The following is a 19,057-nucleotide window of genomic DNA, read 5'->3' on the forward strand; positions in this document are numbered from 1 at the left end:
CCCCAATCACTTTTCAATATATCTTGTTTGCTATTGTTTTGGACAGTTATATCTAACTTCACATCCCATGTCATTTGCATGTTCCCTATCCTTGCATCATATGAATGTGATTTATAGATTTGCATTGATCATGGTAACATAAAACAAGTTTGGAGTGAGGATAGTACTTCTAATTTTACCATGAAAGCAAATGCATTTGTTTGGGTTTGCAACTCATATACACATAAATAAATACATAATAGAAATAAAAGCTTAATAAAGTTATCTCCTATCGCCAGCTTGCTATCTTCCATTTTGAATTCCAATTTAAAAAATCTGTTTATACGAACTACTTGTGAAAGTTAACTTTGGTAGTAGATAACCTGAAGCTTCAGGAAGTTTAGTATGACCCTCCATGTTTGTGTGTGTATGTGTGTGAGAGGGAGGGAGGGAAGGAGGGAGGGAGGGAAGGAGGGAGGGAGGGAGGGAGGGAGGGAAAGAGTTTGTGTGCCTTCAAACTAGAGTTGCCTGTTGATGACTCTACAGTCATCAACTAAAGTAATATCCCTACAGTTCCTACAGTTAAGGTCTCTACAGTTTTCTTGGCATGATTTGGGAACTGGTGTGTGATTACCTTCTTTCTGAGGACTGAGTGAGTAGCTGGCCCAAGATCACCCGGTTGTCTTTGTGTCTAACACAGGACTAGTACAAAATCTCCAGTATTTTAACTACTGCATTGAACTGGCTGTCAGTATTATGGATTAGGAGTAGTAAATAAAATACAGGGGTACTAGATTCAGGTCTTGTACTTTAGTACATATTCAAGAAAATGATTGATAAATGCAAATAATCAGATGCTGAGTATTTTAATACAGTTTTAGTAATATAAGGTAAAGTTTCATGGCTGTTTTTCATTGTATCCACTCTAGTTTTGCACTGTGCTTGCCTGTTTGACCTGGTGAAGTCATAGTAAATGATGCAACAAAAGCTGTGTTGTTCATCCAACTTGTAGCAGACCCTGGTGCAGATTAAACTAATTAGTTGTGGCTGATCTAAGGTCACCCAGTTGGCTTCTATGCCTACCACAGGACTAGAAACTTCTTATTCTTAATTGAGCATTTTAATTACAATATCATGCTCACTGTCAAATATGGGAAATCAATAATGCTTTAAGTATAACAATAACCAAGTTAATTTCTAATTCATTACAGTCTGGGTGTATCTGTTTTCGGGCTAGGACTAATAGATTGATTTTGGAACTTTCTCAGCTTATTTATACTATATTGTTACACTGAAGGGAGAATCATAATTTTGTTGAAACTTGAGGCATTCTCTGTGTGGATGTGAATGTTCCTGGGAGAGTAAATAAATGATAGGAATGGGCAAAGACTCCAAGAGTTTGTGTTCTGTGACTGTGTGCCAGTTTGAGAACCTGGTTGTGGCTTAGAAGTGAAAAGCATGTACAACTTGATTTATGACAGTAAGTTGCCTTCCCATTATGGTTCTAAGACATGACATCATAAAGTGAGCCATCACATGACTGACCCAATTTTATGACATTTTTGTGTGAGTCATTAAGGGAATCATCATGATCATTAGGTGAATGGTTGCTAAGAAATATCGTGGTTGTTAAGTGAACCCATGATTTTCTATGCGGCATTTTTCCCTTTTGGCAAAAAACATCATAAATCGTGGCCATGGGACCATGGGACAATACAGACAGCTGTAAAATCAGGCTGGCACCCAAGTGTTTAATTAAATGCAGTCATGTGATTGTGGTGGGCTGCCATCAGAGTTTCTGAGCCTGATAAGTACCTTTGGATCCATTGTAATTAGAAGTGATCTGAGACTGACAATCTGTTAGACAAAGACAAGACACAGAGTAACCATTTCCATCCATACCCCACTGTTCCTTGGTTCTCATGCAGTGCTGAAGACTCCATGTGTTTTAATATTTCTAGAAGTTTGTTTTTGCCTGACTGCATATTCTTGACTGGTTGGATGTGATTTGGCTTCATGAGACATAGGAAGAACAGATAAATATAACTGAAAAACAGTCACCGAATTAGCAATTGGATACCTTCCAAATTTTCTTTTTGAAGGCAGATCATCAGTAGACTACAAATGAACAGAAAAAGAAATGTTAGTAATTCAGGGCCCAGATGAAAGGCAGCTCTGTTGTCTATGAGTTATGCAGAGTCTATTAAGACATGTGCTTTACTTATACTTGAATTCTTTCAATAAGGTAATGAACTATAAAATATTTGTTGACAGTTCTCTCCATGTTTGCATCTAAATTTTGAAAGGAGACAAAATTATCAATCTATCTGCATGACTTCTGCTCAGCAGCAAACAGATTGTCTAAATCGTGACAGAAATATTCAGTTATTGGAAGCATAATTAATCAAATACCATTTATAAAATTAAGCGATAAAATGCAGGGTGTATTTATATGAGAGTGTAATTAATGAAGAACTCCAGAATGCAGTTCGATTGGTAAAGACAGGTGACACAGCAGTGAATATTTCTTTCAAACAATTAAATGCAGTTCCCAATTTAAACATTGGCCTAACTGCAATTCAGGCATCACAGAACATTACATAGCAATATACTTGAACCCTTTCAGTTATATTTGTGCATACTCACAAGGGATGGTGAGGATGTCTCCATCTGTTCATCAGTATTGTTTACTTTGCTGTGCTTTGTTTTCCTTAAAGTCAAAAGGAAAGTTGGTTGCCCCACTTTTACTCACATTTTGCATCCCACTGGTACAATAAAATGGCATCTCTCTATATCAATCAATTATAAAGAGATTAGTTGAAAAAGCAGTCATAAAACCTATTCATTGGATTATAAATCTATAAACTACATATACTTATACATCTGTAGTATGACCAGGGTCAGGAAGATGGTACATGTGTTATTAACTGGAAGGGAAATAACTTACCTTATGTGTGGCCAGAATCTGAAAATAACATTTAACACAACACAGTATTTAAACAAAATGGTTCAGTTGAGGGGCTGATTGGGGTAGATTGCAGGGGTGACACCAAAATATAATTTTATCATATTTTATCCATGTCTTAAATTATTGTATTTTATTTCAATTTCATTTTAATTCGTATTTTATTCCAATTTCATTTAACATTGTATTTTATCCAATTCCATTTTAAATTGCTTTTATCAAATTTTAGTAACAATTTGTTTCTGGAATTCTGCACTTTGATACAGCCCAAGGGCTAATCAATGAAGATTGAATTAACTGGGAGGGTAGTGGTAATTTAAACTTCACTAGCAGGACCTTCTTTCAAGAATTTTCTAATTAAAAATTATTATACACAGTCATCAAATGTTAAAATGAGAATTGCTTCATATTAGGGACAACCCATGTAGACCAACACTTGTTCAATTTGAAAGCAAAGTGAAGGAATATTTTCAGAGAGCAAGATCTTGGATGGGTTATTAATTGCCCTTTGATGGACATAATAGGATTGTTGACCACTGAGAAATAGAAGTCCTATATATTACTACAATGGAGAACAAGTAGATAAGAACTATCAGTTTATCCATGCTGGTCCTACTTTTGATACCCTGTCTACTGTGTGGGATAGGGATGAAGGTGGCTTGGTAGTGTTGAACTTCATAATTAGTATTATATGGCGTGAACATGACTATATCGGTCAGTCTGCACTTCCTAATAACCTGTAAATTGGCTGGGGAGTATTATTTCTTCCATTACAGAATTGTTCTTTCAGTCCTATTCCCCACTTAACCCCCACCTGACAAAGGGAAGGTGCTTTTTATTTAAATCTCAGAAGTACAGTACTTAGCAAACTTGGTGGAAATCCTTGAAAAAAAAGTGTGGTTGTGTGAAAATCTTGCAGGTTGGGGAGGTTTCAGTGAGAAGTTCTTTTATAAAACCAATTTCTAGAGATAAAAAGAAATTTATTAGGAAAAGATATTACAGGAAAAACAAGCGAAGACAGCAATCACATGCCCACAGAATTCCCAATAAAAGCAATATAGTCAGTCATTAATTACATCTGCGAATAAGTTAGGTTTCAGTACAAGTTCAGAGTTTGTTGCAGAATCAGAGAGAACTTCTAGGCCTCTTGATTAAATATTGAGAGGCAACATCTTCTGTCTCATATTACTTTTTTTTCCTTTCTTTTGAAGGATATGATTGCCTTGAAAGCAATCTAGACCTCAAGAAAAAAAACTCAGAACAAATACTCTTAAGGATTTAAGTAATGTATTACTTAACCTTGAACTTTCTTCAGTCAACCAAACTGCTTTCTTTTAATAAAAAGGGACTTCATCCTCTGATGATCTAGATGAATCTGAATAATTATGTTATGTTATAAGGATCTTGATTTTTTTTTCCTACTGTACCTATAGATTTCAAGGATCTATTGTTCTCCCTTCACAGCTACTATCTTTGAAATGCATGGCTAGGAACAAGTACATTTTGACTTCAGCCAAGATTTGCTAATGGGTCAATGAGATCAGCTCTAGGACTTCTTTTTATTAGAATAAGATTACAGTTTTTTCTAGGTACAGTATTTCTTTCTAACCAAGAACCTTACGAATCTCCATGAACACTGATTCCACTGATGATTTGAATTAATTTTATCTTAACTTTCACCAGCTCCCTCTGAAAATTTTTGCTGCTTTACCCTGCACTTTATTAATTAGAGAGTAATTGGTCCACTGATAACGACAGATAATTAGCAAATTTTGAAGCCTGTTCCACATATGTTTTTATGTTCTTTTTTATTTCCTGCATTAGTATCAGTATATGTTATAATTTTGACTTTTCTTTCATCCTACCGCATATTCTAAAGCTCATTAATCTTCAAGAGCAAGCATAAATCTATGGATATGCAAAACCTGCTATGAGGATGAGCATATTTTGTTTGAATTTACCCTGCACTCTCTATAAAAACTTTCAGGAGAATGTGACAATATATCTTATCTCTGTTCAGTGATTTTTTTTAAAAAATATAGTATATCCCATAGAATGTTTTTTTAAAAAAACCCTACTTTTAACTTTAGACAGGACAAGCTTAAAAGTTTTAAGTACAATGTTTGTGGTATATATAATCTATTGAATTGTTGTGTTCCATAAAAAAGAAAATATTTTCCTGAAGTGTTCTTAAGCACTTCTACACAACCATCACTTTTATGTTTCAGTCACTAAAACAATCAGAAAACCTCTGAGAATAAGAGCATAGATAAACAACACTAACCTAGATCCTAGAGAAACAAAAAATCCTTTACTTTCACCCTATGCCAAAGAGAAATAAAAGGAATTAAACCCTCCTTTTTCTTATATTGTCTACATTTATCTAGTGGTTGGAAAAAATAATCTTAGCGATTTTGATCTCAGAATTTGCAAAAGCATTACTCTACCTTTCTCTTTGAAAAGACTGATCAAGTAAGAAGCTGATAAAGTGAGATTTCTTGAATGGAGAAATGGATGACTTAAACATTTCTCGGGGCTGTAATATTTCAAAGAAAACATTAATCTGACTTCATATTTCAAAAAAGTGCAGCTGAAGCAGAACTAAACTGGTTCTGCTTTTGAATACAGTTCATGTTATAGAGCCACAGAGATATGGAACAGCTTTCAAACCTTGTTTAATAGTACTATTGACTTATGTAATCTTTCTATTGCAGTTCATATCATCATGTTGTTGCTGCTGTAGGAATCGATTTTCAGAGCCAAGCCTAGCCCCAGATCAGAAGTATCTGGAGATGAAGTTGCAGTATCCCTCATCATTACTATGCTGGTTGGGACTGCTGCTAATAGAGTAATGAGTCATTGCTCACTTAATTAACTCCTTCTATAAGTCTTTAGTAGCATACTGCTGTATAACTCAGTAGGCAATGGCAACTAGTAATTAATTGAGTTATTTTACTGAGGTTTATTCCCAACAGCAGAGCTGCACTACCTAAAAGTTACTTAATTTGATTTACTTCACAAGAAGTTGAAGTTCTGTATTGCAAATTACCTCAGGGGCTATCACAAAGCTTTCCTTCTTTCAGTTGAGTTCCTGATGTATTTAAACTGTTATTACTATGTCACAGAGGTGGTATTTAGCAGGTTCTGACCAGTTCTGGAGAAGCGGTAGTGGAAATTTTGAGCAGTTCGGAGAACTGGCAAATGCCACCTCTGACTGGCCCTATCCCTATTTATTCTCTGCCTCCTGAATCCCAGCAGATCGGGTCTTCTTTTGTTGCCCTGCACAGGAAAACGGAGCTGGAAAGCAGGTTAGTGGGGAGGGGAGGGAATGGGGATTTTTGCAGTATCCTTCCTCTTGATGGGAAGGGAGTGGAGATCTTACAGTATCCTTCCCCTGACACGCCCACCAAACCATGCCCACCAAGCCACACCACGCCCACAAAGCCACGCCCACAGAATCGGTAGTAAAAATTTTAGAATCCCATCAACTGGTATGCCATTTCATTTTCTGCAAAAACTGGACTAATAATAAGTGACTTGTTTTGATACCTTCTTTGAAAAAGTTAGGGGGCATATTGCTCTGAACTAGAGTGAATGCTATCACAGTCAGTACTGTGCAGCTCTTCAGGCAGACAAGAATAAATGAATGAAAACAGAAGTGAGAAGCTCCACATTTATTTTTCCTTGAATATAATTTTTAGTTCACTGGACGTTTGCTAAGGAGAATATGTGGGTTTTGAAGTGGACTGTAGCAGAGGTGGTATTCAGCAGGTTCTGACCAGTTCTGGAGAACCGGTAGCGGAAATTTTGAGTAGTTCAGAGGTCCGGCAAATACCACCTCTGACTGGAGATTTTACAGTATCCTTCCATGCCCACCAAGCCACACCTATAGAACCAGTAGTAAAAAAATTTGAATCCCACCACTGGACTGCAATGTTTACTGGCCAGATTGAAATTAGAATTTTTAGGAGGGAAGCACCATACAAAGAAAGATGAAAAGTTTGGAACATTAAAGAGAAAGCAGTGAGTTGGATAAAACACAGAGATCCCGATAACATTCTCTTTTAATCAGCTTAATATTCTCTAATATCATTTTGACATCATGTGAAACAGGAGGTCAGAGACAATTTCAATGCATGAGGTCAAAAGCAATGTCATGCCAATGTGGTACATCCTTTGTACATACATCTTTATCAGATGTGGTATTCAGCAGGTTCTGACCAGTTCTGGAGAACCGGTAGCAGAAATTTTGAGTAGTTTGGAGAACCAGCAAATACCACCTCTGACTGGAGATTTTACTGTATCCAACTCCTGCCATACCCACCAAGCCATGCCCACAGAACCGGTAGTAAAAAAAAATGAATTCCACCACTGTTCTTTATGTTGCATTTATCTGCAGATGGGAGCAGAAATTATATTTACAATAGCAACATTACTTTCATTGTTTTGATAAAAAGCATGGATCTCATGGATGCCTCTGAATAAAAAATTATGTTTCATTGTTCCAATGTGCCAATAGCTCTCACCAATGTATCAAGGCAGCTCAAAGCAGAAAGAAATGGTGCAATCTATTCTCTAGGCACATTCTAACATATTTGTGATTTCTCATAGTCTAAGTGATGTCCCAAATTAGTCACTAGTCCTTAAGGATAATGTTCTACATGTGTACGTACCTGTTTTAGGATTGAATAGATATGGGAAGAAGTCAAATGACAATGTTTATATGTAACAGAAAAAGTGATACACACATATACACACCCAAAATAAGTACAGCAGCATGACATGATATCAAATCATCCCACAAAATGGAGTAACTAAAAGAAAGCCCCCATAACAATATATCAACAGGAAACAATTTAAGAACCTGTTTGCCATAGGCCACCATTGTCTCATAAATGCCCAGTGAATAAATATATTAGTCATCCTTCTTTAAAACCTGATAGCATAAGGACCAACACACATTTGAAAATTAAGAGTTTGCTGCCCCAAAGACCCAGATTCTCATTTTTATTTAGAATATTTTATTACAGAAAATTCAGGCAAGAACATTTGAACAACTATGCTAAATATACCTGCTAGTAGGTATTTGTATTCATTTTCTGCCTCAAAAAACTGAATTAGAAAAAAGAAAGGAAAAAAGAAAGAAACTAGATATAAAGAAAAACTAGCATACCTATATTTCAGCTGAATTTTAAATTATTTAGTTTTAAAGATTTATCAGTTTTGCCACTGTATCAGAAGAGTGTCAATTCATCAAAGGAGGGTGAGTGAACACAGGGTTATTCTGGAAATACTTGGATTATAGAAAAAGCACCATCCAGGGTCATTACACTACAGGGGAAAAGGTTATTATACAATTTTAGTGCCCAGATCAGCTGTAAAAAAAGTAGAGGTTTGAAGTGTATGACTCATATATCATTTAAAACCATGTATCAGCACCTTGCATTGAACTTATTCATTCACACGCAGTAAGTACCATGTTTTTATGAAGGTGACATATGATTTAAAATGATGCACTTGATGTCATTCATAATGTTTGCATTATATATTTATGTTTTGGCAACTTCGCCTTCTTTGCCTCTGCATTATAATGCTAACGGTGTTGTATCAAACAAGAGAAACATGTTTTTCATTTCTTCCCCAAATATCATACATTCCCGAAGGGAGAGTTTTCTCTACCAGCATCCTAAATAGTAAACTATATAGTCCTGTAGATTAGTGCTTTTTATGTCACAGTTGAAGGTTCTGGTAAACGAAAGGTGAAGACTAAGTTTACAACTAAGGTTGATGAACGGAGAGGGCTATTACCTTGTAAATTCTAAGTGCACTAGAGTAGTGCCAAATATTTCCTGGTAAACTAAATTTCAAAAGTGAAAGTGCTTTGACTTCCTATAAAGAAGAATTGATTCCTGGTCTAATAGCAATTGCCGTTACAAATGCAGTCAGTGCACACATACTCTTCATCAGTGCTGGTTCATAACATCGTTGGAAATAAAATCAGAAAGCATCAACTGGTATACTTAGCAATATATTAGTTCTAGAAAGAAAATAATTCAGTACCTGAAATTCTTCTAGCCTTATGTCATCCATCTCAATACATAATATGGAACGGAATGGAACAGAATATAGTACTTTTATTGGCCAAATGTGATTAGATACACAAGGAATTTGTCTCAAGGGCAGAAGCTAGGTATACATGCACAAAACAAAGTAATAATAATCATAATATCAAAGAAATAATCATAACAATGACAGTACTGTGGGAATTAGATATTCAGCAAAATGATGGCACAAGGGGAAAAAAAACCTGTCTTTGTGCCTCGTTGTTTTGGCAGACAATGTCCTGTTACATCCTGAGGGTTTATGTCCAGGATGTGAAGGTCTGTAGATATTTGCTTAGTCCTCTTTCTGACCTGTGAAATATGCAGGCCCTCAACGGAAGGAAGGCTGGTTGCAATAGCTTTCTTCTGCAGTCCTAACTTTCTGTTGAAGTCTGTACCTGTTCTTTTTAATTGCTGTACCAAAGCAGACAGTTATAGAAGTACAAATGAGAGACTCAATTATTCTTCTCTACAGCTGTATCGGCACTCTTTGAATAGTCTGAACTTTCTGGGGTTGACACATGAAGAACATTGTTTGTTGTGCTTTTTAAATGATGGTTCTAATGTTAGTGTCCATTTTAAATCGTGGGATATTGCAGAACTCCGAAACCTGAAGGACTCTATTGTTGATACTGTGTTGTCTAAGAGGTGGCAGAATAGGAAGGCTGCTCAGTATGCACTCTCATCTCTACAGTTTTAAGAGTGCTTATCTACAGACTGTTCCAGCTGCATCGCAGGGCAACCTCCCATTTATATGCAGACTCAGCCTCATCTCGAATAAACCAATGACTGATGTATCATCTGCAAACTTCAGTACTTTAATAGAGGGATCCTTAGTCATTGGTATATAGAGAAAAGAATAATGTGATGGGTGCTCAATGTGATTTTCTCAAGCTTCACCTGTTTCTATCTGTCAGAAAGTTTATAACCCACCTACAATTATGGGCAGGTGCAGCTAGCTTAATCAGTTTAGAATGAAGAATTTCTGGAATGATGGTCTTGAATACCGAGCCGAAGTCCACAAAAAGGACATGTGCAAAGATATAGTACAGTGCCATATTAACAGCATCCTCTGCTGATCTATGGATCTATCTGTTGATCTATCTAGCAATGGATATGTAATGGTTTTCAGGTTGGCCAGCACTAACCTTTCAAAGATTTTCATAACTACAGATGTCAGAACAACCAGTTTGTAGTCATTCATCTCCTTGATGGAGAGTATCTTGGGCACCAGGATGATAGTACGGCATTTGAAGCAAGAAGGAACATAACACTTCTTCAGTGATTTGTTAAAGATGGGGGTGAAGATAAAAGCTGGTTGATGAGCACAGACTTTCAAGCAAGAAGAAGTTAGTCCATCTGGGATTGAAAAGATTTTTCAATCTTTTGTCTATATCATGGGGTCGCCAACCTTTTGAACCTCAGGGACTACCAAACTCATAATTTTAAATCCCGTGGACCAGAGGCCCTGGGAAAATCCCCCCAAAAGTCTGCAGGAAAATTCCCCACCCTGTTTTCCTACCGATCGATTGTTCTTTATTTGGGATTGCAGGTACCATCTCCAACTCTGCTCTCGGGGGGTGGGGGAGAAACTTTTGGCTTCATGCAAAGAAAGCAGCAGAAGCAGCAGAAATCTTTCTTTCCCCCCCCCCTCAAACTCTGCCAGAAATGAGTCTTTGTGAGACTTGTTGCATCAGTGCAGCCTCTTGGAGAAGGATGCCTTGCAGGGTCCCAAAGACTCATTTCTGGCAGAGTTTGGGGGAAAGAGAGAAAGACTTTTTCTGCTTTCTTTGTGTGCAGCCAAAAGCAGAAGAAGAAAGAAGCAGAAAGAAGTAACCCAGTGGCCAGGCAAGGCATGTGGGGTGAGTGAGGCAAGTTCCCCCCCTTCTGCCCTTTCCCCCCTCCCCTTACTACCTCATGTTGTTTGCAATGCAAGCGACGCAAGCCTTGTGTTCCCACGGGCCACGTGGGTGGTCCAGCCTTGTGTTCCCACACAGCCTGGATTAATTGTTTTGGGGTGTGCCTTGGGAGTGACATTTCTGTGTGGACCATCAAAATTTTCTTGTGGACCACCAGTAATCCCCAGCCCACTGGTTGGTAACCACTGGTCTCTATATGACATAGATATTGCATATCTTTTTATACAAGGTGAATGTGTTTTTATAAACATGCTTCCATAATATTTTCTGGTTGTGTGATTTCCTTTTTGCCTTGACTTGGAATACAATGACTGTTCTGCTGTACAAATTGTGGAAGGTCAATAATTCAGACTCAAAGTTGATATGTTCAGGAAAAGATGTAAGTTCTTTTAGAAGTTGTTGACAGCTGTAACATGAATGCTTCTATATTTGAATCACCTTTACCCCCTCAAACCCAGATCACTGCACAGCTTTAATAGAGATAGCATCAGTTTCCAAAGAAGTGCAAAGTATAATATTGAAGTGCCCGTCATTATGACACTAATTCTCACTAATTACAGTGTGCGGATTATCAGTTATTTCATGCAAATGATTACAGGCAGAAGAATAACAATTTCCTGTTATGGACAATTGCTCAAATTTGTCTAGAAACTACTTGAATTTAACAAGGGACAGTGACACAACTCTTCAGCAATTTATCTGCCTTGTTCTATGCATATGTTTTTCTCTCTGATGTATCTCTTGGTTGCTTTGAGGATTAATTTGCACTTTGTGAATAGACCACTAAAGTGAATCTGAAAGGAGACAGGATGCCTGAAAGAGCCATTAAAGTCTGAAGATCTATGGAGCTCCGACAAATAATTATCATTCAGTGTCATCTGATTTATACAGAATGAGAGAAGATATTGTTCCTTTGACAATACTATCCTACTGCTTTTTGTGGGAATTTATAAATGAAGAAAGCAAGTTAGTGTATATCAATTGCTAAAAGAATAAAACATACTCATTGAACCTTGCAGTAGTCATTAAAATAAATAACTTAGGGCCTTGCTTTTTCGTGTAGCCCTAGAACCTTATCTACAAGTTGTTTTGCAAAGAAAGATGTTTCTTAGGTAACAATAGTAGATCTCTATGTCTAGAGAAAATAATGTTAGGAAAACATTAAGGATGATAAAAAGTTATGGCCAGTGGTGGGATTCAGCCAGTTCACACCAGTTTGGGAGAACCAGTTGTTAAGTTTCTGAGCAGTTTGGTAAAGTGGTTGTTGGAAGAAATCATTAGGGCAGAGAACCAATTGTTACATTATTTGAATTCCATCACTGATTATGGCATTTCCATTTGATACTTAAGAGCCGTAGTGGTGCAGTGCAATGGTGGGATTCAATTTTTTTTTACTACCAGTTCTATGGGTGTGGCTTGATGGGCGTGGCTTGGTAGGTGTGGCAGGGGAAGGATACTACAAAATCCCATTCCCTCCCGACCCCACTAATATGCTTTTCAGCTCCATTCTCCTGTGCAGGGCAACAAAAGAAGACCACCGATCATTGGGTCTCAGGAGGCAGAGAATAAATGGGGGTGGGGTCAGTCGGAGGTGGTATCTGCCGGTTCTCCAAACTATTCAAATTTTCTGCTACCGGTTCACCAGAACTGGTCAGAACCTGTTGAATACCACCTCTGGAGCAGTGATTAGATTGCAGTACTGCAGGCTACTTCTGCTGACTGCTGGCTGCCTACAATTCAGCAGTTCAAATCTCACAAAGTTCAAGGTTGTCTCAGCCTTCCATCCTTCTGAGGTCAGTAAAATGTGGACCCAGATTGTTTGGGGGCAACATGGTGACTCTGTAAACCGAGAGAGGGTTGTAAAGCACTGTAAAGCGATATATAAGTCTAAGTGCTATTGCTATCGCTAGATTAGAAGGGCATCACAAGGAACTGTTGACATTATAAGCAGTCTTGAGTGAATCTGCACCATTGGTTAAATCAAAATCCTGACCAATTAAAACAGGGTGTTGAGGTTTGAACTTTCAGTCCAGCATTATTCAAGATGGTGAGCGATACCAAAGCATTGACCCTTTTTATCTCTCAGATATGAAAAAGGAAAGAGTATGTACATCTCTGCCATAATGTCCATAGAAAGTTGCTCATTTTTATCTACGGGGCAAATGAAACCAGAATCTCAGTTGATACACTGATTAAGGTGTTTTTTCCTCAAACTGGGACATTTAATATTTGTCCTTCAATTTCCAGACTCAGTCGTCATAAACAAACTTGGAAACAAGCCTAATTCATAAAGAGCAAGATTGCTATTAACATACTTGAGTTGAGCGGTTATAGAAATTGAATGAATTTTAAAAAATTAAATAAGTTTTATTGTAACTCTGCCAACACCAAGCTTTTAAATATACAGAAAATATGCAACAGCTGGACTGGAAAAAAACCATGATAGAATTAAAAAAAGATGTGACTGTGAAATTTAGGTCTTTGCTGTGACTAAACATATACTTCATTTTTACTGAACAATAGAAAGAAGATTCAGTCAGCTAACAACACATACCATTGCATTAAACACAAAATGGATTTATATTTATTCAGACTAGCATTTCATAGTGCTAGGGTTTATCTTATATCAGAGTCTTTGCTAAAGTATTTTATTGTTTAATGTTGAAATGGAATGTTGGGGTCTTAACGCAAGTAATCATATTTCAGAGCAATATGAAATATTATACAGTAGTACGGAGAAAAGGAGATACTGTTGCCTTGGTATTTAACTTTTCAGGTCTTTGAAGTTTTCTCATTTTGATCCTTCTGATATTTCCCAGTATGTATATTTGAAGTGGATTATTTTATCTTTTTTGGTGCCATTAGGAAACAAACACACATAGGAGAACCTTTCATGGATTATTCAATGACCAAATTTAGAACATCAGTTGAACATCCATTGCTCGTGATATTCAGTCCTAAATCAACCCACCCCTTATTACATCTCTAGTTTAAAAAAAAGAATTAAAGAAAAAGGGAAAATTCTCTTTACTTGTAACAACTTTGGAATGGCATGTTATCATATATGTTCTGATAACAAAGAGCCTTTGTCTATTCCTTAGTCCCACCACTTAGGCAGCTGAAAGTCACACTTAGTTATTCCAGTTTTCAAACTGTACTTTCTTTCTTCTGCTCATGAATTTTTATTTTTTGGCATCAAACATAATCTGGGGACTTTATCAGTGATATGGTTGGTGACAGATCCAGAGGCCGGAATCTGTCCAATATCTGTTGGTTATTTTAGCTTGCTGCAGGCATGCATCCTCCCCATTCCTGCCTTTTCTTTCTATGCCATTTTGGCTTGGGATTCAGGACAGCTCAACCATCTGGCTTCCACAGATGTACTGCTTAAACACTTTATACACAAGAATTTAGTGCTTTTTGAAAGAGTGCTAAAACTTGCTTATTAAATTTAGGTTAAGTGCTCTCTTGAAAAAAAAATGCTAGACCTGCACTTAGAAATCAAGATGTGCATTCTCTGGAGAGAATACTAATCCTGTATTGCACAGAAGGATGTTTTAAACGGGAAGGCAAATTGGATTCTGCCCGTTGTGTGTTGCTTATTTGGTCAACAATTAGTAAACTATGGATTTCCATTGCTCTAGTCAATGGGAGTCCATAATTTTTATTGTTTTAGTTATCTCTGGGGTGCAGATCATATTGCCTACCTGTGTGTTGGTTTACCTCTTCATGGGTGCTTCCAAGTGCTACAGGCGTGATTCTGCACAACCCGGACTGTCATTCTCTTGCCACATCTTCAAGGATGGAACTTGCCTGTTGGCGATTGCTCTCTCCTGCCTTCCCACATGCCTTTTTTCTGTACCTGCAAGCCCAATTAACATTTCACAGGTACAATATAGAGGCAGGGTACAGGTGAAACACCAGGGACGCTTCTTCTGTACCTTTCCCCTGTCATTGGAACTAACATTCCCTATCATTGTATCCATAACCTTTCCTCCATGCCACAACCTGATTTCCAGCGTATGTGTTCCCTACTCTTTCGAAAGAGCCCCCATCTCATCTTGCACTGTATGCCATCTTAAAGTCACAGGTATGGAGGTACCCACAGGTACCTTACCTGCAACTTGACATTTGGACAACTGGAAATATTTCTAAATTTATCCATTAGCCTTTGTATTAGGTTAGGTCAATAAACAGCAGCAGTGTTTTTCATCCTTGGCTACTTTAAGATGTCTAGGCTTCAACTTCCACAATTCCCACGCTGGCCTGATGGATAGGGAATTCTGGGAATTGAAGTCATCACATTTTAAAATTGCCAAAGTTGAGAACGCTGGGATATAGGAACAGAATCTTGAAAGCCTGACAGCCTTTTCCCTCTCTCCATCTTACATCAAGAGACATAATGCAGTTTAAGCATCTTTCTAAAGTTCTCTTTTTCCAAACTTAAATCAAGTTTTGCAAATTGTCCCATTATTTTGTCAGCATCATTTGCACGGTTCTCTACACCATCCACCAAATACTTATCTAGCCTTGCTAAAAGCTCTGTTCCTCCATAAGTGACAGAAAGCAATTGGCAGGTTTTTTTTTTCTTGTTGATTGGTGACATGATGCATGGAAGAAGCAACAATGAAAACAGAAGACTCCATTAAGTGTTTTCTTAACTTGCCTCTCATTAAAATGGTAAGGAAGCTCTAACTTGCTGACCTTATTTCATAGGCAGAATAGGGAAATTTATACTAATATAGTTTTTTCTTAACACAGAGACTGCAGGATAGGACATTTACAGGGTTGCATGACTGTGCCTGATCCATGCAGTGTATTTATTACAGTGTGTGTGTGTGTGTGTGTGTGTGTGTGTGTGTGTGTGTGTGTGTGTGTGTGTGCACGGAGGGACATTAATTTAGGTTGAAAAGCACAGCAGAAAGAAAACTGTTCACATTTGTGGGATTATTTCTTCAAAGCATTTTTTCTTCTCTAATAAAAGAGGCATCTATTTTTCTGCTCATCCCCCAGAGTTGTTTAAATTTTATTTAGAAACTTTGGAGCTACTGCTTTGAGTTTTACTTATTGTAGAGGGAGAACTGTTGTTTGCTTGCTTGGATTTTTTTTTTCCTTGTCAGAAAGACAAAGAGGCTGTTAACACTTTGTAGCCTTTACTCATGTTCCCTGACTTCTATTTTATTCCAAAGATAAAAAGTCAGGGAGGCTGTGATCTGCTGGAAAAAAAACAACATTTCTTTTTAAAGGAGAGAAAACCAATGTATACCCCTAGTCAGTTTATCTTGGTTTATCTAAGGCAGGGGTGGGGAACCATGGATGGCTCAGGAATTCTGTGACTTGAAAGCAACAAGTCATCAAAGGCCCATGGTTCCCCATCCCGGATCTAACCGCCATATTGCACTTTTATCCATAAGAATTTTTTCCACAATTTTTTGCCTCTGAAAAATGGCACAAGATGGAGACTATTTTCTTTTATTTCAAATACACACACTCTCTCTCATTCACACACACACACACACACACACACTCACACGCACACAAGATAGATGTTCATGGAATGATTATCCAAGGGGCCACTATGGATACCCTCCGGCAAGGGCCTACATTTGGCAGTTTCCAGGAAACTGGACATTTGTTTAAATGGATCCAACTATTGAGGTGAACACTCTCTCTGTGTGTTTAGAATTTGTGTGTTTATGTATGCATGTTTATTTCTAATGCTGATCTTTCTATTTTTTTAAATTGACTATTATATGCTATCCAGAGTCACTTTTCACAAGATGGGTTATTTACATATAGTACAGAGACAGAGATAGAGAAATATATATATTTTCTTCCCATCCCTATGGGAGGTATGTGTCTTCTTCAAACCTTCAACCAGAGGCCTGGGAGTTGGAAGGTTTTGTTCAGTATCTATGCTGTTCCTAGCAGTGCACTTTTCTGGACAAAGAACTCTGATGTTGTTCATGGATCTGTTGGAGCCATTCTTTGAGTTTAGGAGCCACAATTTTGAGTGCTCCTACCACCACTGGGATCACTTTGGTTTTTACATTCCACATCCACTTTAGTTTCAGACCCTGGTACTCTTCCAGCTTCTCATACGCCATTTCCCTGACGTTGCTGTCACTTGGGCACTTCTACAGTGATCACTATCACTGTCTTCTTGCCCTTGTATACTGCCACAGAGTCTGATTGGTTGGCTATTACCTGCTTATTCATCTGGGTCTGGAAGGTCCCTACAATTTTACCCCTGATATTCTCTACAACCTTCTGTGGAATGTCACATCTGGGTTTGGGAGGATTGAAATTATACAATGTTTCTGTACACAATACCAGTTATTTGGTTGTGCCATTCAGTGTATGCTGTTCCTGTCTGCATATTATACCCTTCCACTATGTGAAGAGCTGTGTTACAGCAGGCACCTGAAATTCATCTAACGTGGCAGACTCTGCTTTTATGGATCTGGTGATTAGTGCCTGTTCTTGTGTTGCTATGGTCAGTGCCTCAGTGAGTTCATCCCTTTCCAGGCACTAGTAAGATTTCATAATGTCAGCTACTTCAGTTGCTGATGGGGATACATCTCATGCAGGGTCTTATCTTGCCATGGCATTTCCTCTGTTTAATCTTCTTCCCATGTCTGGTACTGTCTCAGGCATTCTATCAGAAGCTGATCTTTGGGTGCTGCCTTGCTGACATACCTGTGGATGCACTGGATTTTGTCAAGGATAGTGGCTTTGACACTCACCAAACTCTGCCTGCCTGTTTCTGGCTGGCGCCCAGTCTCTGGATGTTAGATCTGGGATCGAAACCTCCGTATATTGCGAGGAGCTTCTGGGTCTTCACATCAACAACTTTCATGTCCTCCTTTGGCCAGCTCATTAGATCACCATGGTATGGTGACTGGCAGGACATATGTATTGATGGCATGAATCTTGATCTTCCCATCGATTTGGCTTTTCTGGACTTCTTTGCTGGTACTTAAATGTTTCTGTTTTCTTTGCATCCTCACCGTGGTTCATGGTTTCCATGTAGCTTGGGATACCAAGGTGCTGGTAGCTGGCCTATATGCCTGTTACAGAATATGGCTTGCTTCCTTCATTGTTTGAACTCCTAATTCCTTCAGAGCAAGATCTCTCCTATTCCTTTTCAAGCACGAGTTTTATAATGCAACACAATTACAAATTGCTCTCCAGAGCAAAAATTATTCTACGACAATGCTATACAACTCAAACTTTTGAGCACTTTAAAATCTGACATATTTGTAGCCTTTATACTAAGAAAAGACTTAATACTGCTTCTGCTGAACACAAATGAAGGGATTATATTATCAATAGCTAAGCTTAATTCTTCTGCCATGAAATCCCATTAGGAGAAAATATTGGAATGTGCTGAAATGAGTAGATTGACGTTTGAAATTAGAGAACAAGAGGATAAACAATTTTATAAAAATTGGGATCTTTTCTATCAATGGTTAGACAATGAAGTACAGTAATGAAATATGTAGATTTTTAGAAAATAATAAATATATAAAGATGTACTTCTTTCTTATTATTATATCTACAAAATGATTTTAGGATAGATTTGGGATGGTAATATGAACTGTTACAAAATAAATTAAGTAAATTATGGTTATCTTGTAAAACATGAATGAATAAAAGTACAGTCAAATGATTGAATAAAAGTACAGTCAAATGATTGATTAATACTGACACTAAGGTATTTAATTTTTGATTGATAATATGAGATTATATGTAATGTAATTGTAATTGAAGACTACGAAATGGAAGCACAAAACAATTTGTAAACCAACCGGCACACTTTATGTACACCTATGGAAGATAGCTTGATATTTTTATGTTTTGTCTGTTTATGTTTGTTTTTAAAAACCAATAAAAAAATTTAAAAAAGAAAGAAAGAAATCCCATTAGGGATGTATCATGGACCATGTTTTTTATCCCCTGGATCAGCAGATGTGTTTGATTACAACAGTCAGATATATCTATGTGTTTCGTTGTTTTAATGTGCTATACTTTCATCGTTTACCATAAGCTCTTTGATATGGAAATTTTGATGCATCTATGACCATAATAAC

At 37.5% G+C, this 19,057-nt stretch overlaps 1 long non-coding RNA gene across 1 annotated transcript in view; it reads right to left on the minus strand.

The window, feature by feature from the left end:
• Positions 1–749: 749 nt before the first annotated feature.
• Positions 750–19,057, minus strand: part of LOC148125519 (uncharacterized) — a 121,481-nt gene continuing 103,173 nt past the window's right edge. The window contains exons 2-3 of the long non-coding RNA XR_015743745.1: positions 2,626–2,689; positions 750–2,097 (exon numbers count right to left, since the gene is read on the minus strand). This is a non-coding gene — a long non-coding RNA (uncharacterized LOC148125519). The remainder of the gene's footprint in view (positions 2,098–2,625; positions 2,690–19,057) is intronic.

Source organism: Pseudonaja textilis, chromosome 5 (assembly GCF_049901715.1).
Source record: "Pseudonaja textilis isolate UNSWEBS1 chromosome 5, rPseTex1.2, whole genome shotgun sequence".
In the NCBI taxonomy this organism is placed as follows: domain Eukaryota; kingdom Metazoa; phylum Chordata; class Lepidosauria; order Squamata; family Elapidae; genus Pseudonaja; species Pseudonaja textilis.